Source organism: Aquarana catesbeiana, linkage group LG05, assembly GCF_042186555.1.
Source record: "Aquarana catesbeiana isolate 2022-GZ linkage group LG05, ASM4218655v1, whole genome shotgun sequence".
Taxonomy (NCBI): domain Eukaryota; kingdom Metazoa; phylum Chordata; class Amphibia; order Anura; family Ranidae; genus Aquarana; species Aquarana catesbeiana.
This window is the reverse complement of record NC_133328.1, coordinates 281,477,191-281,482,718: the sequence shown is the minus strand read 5'-3', so window position 1 is coordinate 281,482,718 and position 5,528 is coordinate 281,477,191. Positions and strand designations below refer to the sequence as shown.

The 5,528-nt window shown below is 44.7% G+C and overlaps 1 pseudogene; it reads right to left on the bottom strand.

The window, feature by feature from the left end:
* Positions 1-2,343: 2,343 nt before the first annotated feature.
* On the bottom strand, positions 2,344-4,419 carry LOC141145874 (apoptosis-inducing factor 1, mitochondrial pseudogene; annotated as a pseudogene).
* Between the last annotated feature and the right edge of the window lie 1,109 nt (positions 4,420-5,528).

The window sequence follows — 5,528 nt, the reverse complement described above, 5'->3', positions numbered from 1 at the left end:
AATATGACCAGAAAATTAGAATAGGTATTAATAAATAAAATACACTTCCTCAAAATATATAAATAAATCATACAATGTGCATGATATTCCTAAAAGCCACAACGTGTGAAAATATGCCCAGAAAATGAAATAAATAAATTAAATATTACTGGTGAATAAATGAAATACAATTCCTCATAATATAAGCATAAAAACTGCAATGCAATGCTTAATTAAAGGATGCGACTCTGCACCCCACATCTATACATAAGTGATCAAGTGCAAAACAAGGTGACAATTGTGCAAAAATAATGCATATATCAATGCGACTCCAATAATGACTCAAAATCAACACCCCTCCCACCTACAAAAAATTCCAAAACTGTGACAAATATTGTGATTAAGTCCAATTAAATGTTGCTTCATGCAATGTGACTCTTGATGTCCATAAAAAAGTCAATAGTAACGTGCCAGTAAAGGTGACTTAGTGCTGAATTCTTTCACTTAAAAACTGGTGCGGCACACAGGTGTTTCCCCCAGCCTCTCACCTCAAATGGCAGCCCCCAATGGGCCAAGTCAAGCAGGTGGTTAATGCTTCTATGCAGAGGATGAAGATCCAGAGGCTGTCCCCCTCCTCCTCCAGAGGGTGTACGTGGGTCAGGCTTTCTATAGTAGTCACCACCGCTCACACAGACCCCAGAATGATAGTAAGGAAGAAGAAGATGCTCTCATAGTGTAGTAATTCAATCAAAGTTTAATGTAACATAAGTAGCAACTTACATTTAAAAACAAAAATAGCAGCAGGAACAATAAGGCACCTGGCTCCTCCTACCCTGGCACGTTGCGTCACACCACGTGGCTTTATCAAAGGGGTGACCGAACCATTTGATAAAGCCACGTGGTGTGACGCAATGCATCAGGATAGGAGGAGCCAGGTGCCGACGCTTCCTGGGGACGGCCGAACCCGGAAGCCTTATTGTTCCTGCTGCTATTTTCATTTTTAAATGTAAGTTGCTACTTATGTTACATTAAACTTTGATTGAATTACTACACTATGAGAGCATCTTCTTCTTCCTTACTATCATTCTGGGGTTTGTGTGAGCGGTGGTGACTACTATAGAAAGCCTGACCCACGTACACCCTCTGGAGGAGGAGGGGGACAGCCTCTGGATCTTCATCCTCTGCATAGAAGCATTAACCACCTGCTTGACTTGGCCCATTGGGGGCTGCCATTTGAGGTGAGAGGCTGGGGGAAACACCTGTGTGCCGCACCAGTTTTTAAGTGAAAGAATTCAGCACTAAGTCACCTTTACTGGCACGTTACTATTGACTTTTTTTATGGACATCAAGAGTCACATTGCATGAAGCAACATTTAATTGGACTTAATCACAATATTTGTCAACAGTTTTGGAATTTTTTGTAGGTGGGAGGGGTGTTGATTTTGAGTCATTATTGGAGTCGCATTGATATATGCATTATTTTTGCACAATTGTCACCTTGTTTTGCACTTGATCACTTATGTATAGATGTGGGGTGCAGAGTCGCATCCTTTAATTAAGCATTGCATTGCAGTTTTTATGCTTATATTATGAGGAATTGTATTTCATTTATTCACCAGTAATATTTAATTTATTTATTTCATTTTCTGGGCATATTTTCACACGTTGTGGCTTTTAGAAATATCATGCACATTGTATGATTTATTTATATATTTTGAGGAAGTGTATTTTATTTATTAATACCTATTCTAATTTTCTGGTCATATTTTCACACGGTGTGGTTTTAGGAACATTATGCACACTGTATGATTTATTCATATATTCTCATTAGGAATGGTAACCAGCACTCAGCACTTTAATACAGTTTGGCTGTTTTAAACAGGAGAAGGTAGTAGTCAATACTGAAGTGCAGTGTTCATATCGGAAAAACATGTATACTGGTCTATGGTAACTATCTGTAGGTGCTTATTGGTTACTATACTAATTATAGGCATTACGTGCACTGTGAATCAAGGAAGGATTTAGATTCATGCTACTTTGAGAGGTCCTTTCCTTATTTGTGAGTGGTACATTTAGATAGATTAGCGCCACATACCCTTTTTTACCATATAGGAAATAGACAGTTTGGGGGACAGAGACGAGATTTCGACACCACTGGTCGCTGGGCAGGTGGGGCCCCCCAGGCAAGTGGGGCCCCCGGGCAACTGCCCAGTGTGCCCAGTCGAAAAAACGGCCCTGGTGCCCACCACTTCTGCAGCACCTGTACTTCCCCCATTCACTAGCCAACCTGGAATTCAGGTGGAAAGAGTTGATTTTTTTTTTGGTTCCTACACAATTTTAATGACTTCTTCCATCGTGATTTATTTTCTTATTTCAACAGACATCATTTAAATAAATCACATATAGAACAGACGGATTTATTTTTTTCTTTGGTGTCGGTCCTTCTTTCCAGCACCACACAGGAATCTCTCATTTTTAAAGTGGCTTTAGTGTCCGCACACGTGACGGTGTACTCTTATCGGCACACCGGTGCGCCGAACGTCACAATGTGCCGGACTGAAGACCATTTAGTCCCAAGTGGTAATTGTATCAATGAGTCATGAATCTATCAGCAAATCTGTCCAAAAACGGATTACTCTTCATGGATGTTGAAGAGCTTGGCTACCTCGTTCAGGTCCACGTATTCCTCTCCGTCCTTTATTATCTTTCGTGCGATTGGCATGCGATTGAAAACATTCCATAGCACAATCCCAACCACCACATTGTCTCTCAGATAAAATACGACTCCCTTGCCGTAAGACTCTCCCTGCTGTGGGGGGGCAGGGATGGCAGGAACAGAAGGTGCCAATTCCACAGCTTGACTCTCGGATTGTATGATCTCACCATCGTGCTTAGATCGAATTCCGGTTCCACTTTCCTCAGATGCCCTCTTTGGGGTGTCCTTCTCAGTGGCCTTGGCAAACACTCCGACTTTCGGCAGTGCACTGTCAACAATACCGATGGCTTCATAACCAACCTCTGGGCCAAGGTCACTCCAGAACATGGACTGGTGCCAGTGCGGTTTTGCGACTCCAGTCATATTCTCCCCAGCAAGTCTTCCACTCACGACTGCATGGTCATGGTGTTCGACTCGCCTCCTTCCGAGCTTAATGTCGAAGAAGCACGCGGCGTCCCCTGCCACCCACACATTATTTCGGGCCTGCAGTTCTGCGTTAACCCTATATCCTCCAAAGTCTCCATCCAATTCCAGACCTCCAGACTTTGCCAATTCAGTGTTCGGCTCCAAACCTACGGCTGCGACAATGTGATCGGTCTGCAACTGTCGTCCATCCTTTAGATGGATGTGAAGCTTCCCGTCTCGATAGCAGACAGACTTTACCACAGCGTCCGTTAGAACATTAACTCGCTCTCTCTTCACTTTCTCGGTGGTTCAATGACTTAGGTACTCTGGGAGAACTTTGTCCATATTTCCACTCTCGAGGAACATCTGGATCACTTCCAGACCCGACTTCTGTCCTTGATGTCCCAGAGCGCAGGCCAGCTCACTGCCCAGAAAGCCTCCGCCAATGATTGTAATGGAGCCGATGGTGGAAGAAAGTTTCTCCAGCTCACGAAAGTCAGACACCTTTCTAAATAGCGTTGCTCTTTTTTTCACCTCCTCGCTGGCTCGTTCTATGGTGGGAAGATTACGAGGAGTTCCTCCTGTAGCAAGCAAACATTTGTCATAGGAGATATAGGTTCCGTCATCCAGCTTTACCTTGTTCTCCCGGACATCCAAATGTATGACCTTTTTACCGGTCAGGACTGAAACTCCTCCATGTTCAGTAGACATGAGTTCCTCAGGAGACACATAGAAGGACGGGGGCTGAAAAAAGATGCTCCTTTCTTTGCAATTCCATTGTTTGATCCGTAGAGTTTTGGTAACTCCTGGTAAGTTCCTTGGAGAGCGGTGGTCTCATATATGGCTGGTCTGCTTCGTCTGATACAATGAGGACCTTTGCTCCTGGATCCCGGGCGCATATAGATTGAGGTGCGGCAAACGACACGCTCCCTCCTCCAATCAGAAGAAAGGGCACATGGGACAGCAATACACGCGGTGCATCTTTCGCTACTAAGGCTTCATGTTTATCTATATCGGCTTTGGTGGGTTCTGTACTACTAACCGTACTTTCACTTTCCTCATTAGTCTGTTTTATGGACTCAACTGTAGAGATCCTCTCATTGAATCGAGATTTATCTCTGTGAAGTGTTCTGTACACATATAATCCGCCCACCACCGTGACTCCTCCCATGAGGAGCCCATAAAAAAGACTTCCGGGCGGGGCAGGGTTTCGCAGCATTTCAAGAATGTCTCAGTAGTTGCTTGTAAGGTGAAGATGAGTGCTGAAGTAAGGAACTGCTGGGGGCTCACAGCCTTCTCTGGTTCTGTAAGCCACCTCTGGCCGTCCTCAGCCCCAGTACCAATCTGCAGAGTGCCATCTCCCCCGCCACACATTGCGCCGCCACCGGCGTCCTTCGGAAAGAGTTGATTTTGCCTCACTTGATTTTTATTTGCTGTTTTTCACAGAAGTTCTCTATAGATCTATTGTGGACCACAGCAATTTATATGCTGGTCAATTAATTGCCGCTAATCCCCAGCTGACCCTTGCCAGAGAGTGGAAACCAATTACGGTTTCTGAATTTAAGACCCTCCCGGGCCTATCCCCCCTCATGGGCACAACTAAAAAGAGTGAGTTGCGATCATATTGGTCCACTGACCCAATTCACCATATGCCCGTGTTCTCTGCCTCCATGACCAGGACACGATACGAGCAGATCTTGCGGTTCATGCACTTCAATGATAATGAACTCTGTCGTCCTCAGGGTGAACCTGAATTTGATCGGCTCTACAAAATTCGGCCCCTCGTAAACCACTTCAACCTACAGTTTGCAGCCTTGTTTACTCCTGATCAAGCTGTCTGCATTGATGAGTCCCTGATTACGTTTTCTGGCCGCTTGTCATTCAAACAGTATCTTCCCAGCAAGCGTGCCAGATACGGGGTCAAGATGTATAAGCTCTGTGACAGGGCCACAGGCTATACATGTAGTTTTATGGTTTACGAGGGGAGAGATAGTTACATAGAGCCGGAGAACTGCCCAGACTACATAGGGAGCGCTGGTAAGATTGTGTGGGACTTGGTGTCACCCTTATTCGGAAAGGGGTACCACTTGTATGTGGACAATTATTACACAACCGTGTCACTTTTTAATCACTTGTTTGATCACGGAATTGGCGCATCTAATCGTCGGGGCTTACCCCAGCGGCTTGTAGATTCCCATCTTAGGCTGGGGGAGAGAGCCTGCTTGAGATGTAATAATTTGCTCACTTTGAAGTGGAGAGATAATAAGAATCTTTTCGTTCTGTCCTCCCTTCATGCAGAAATGACAGTCCAAATTCCTACAGCGACTGGTGTTGTGGGGAAACCCCTCTGTGTCCATGAATATAACCTTAATATGGGAGGAGTGGACCTCAGTGACCAGTTGTTGGCGCCATACCTAATTGCCCATAA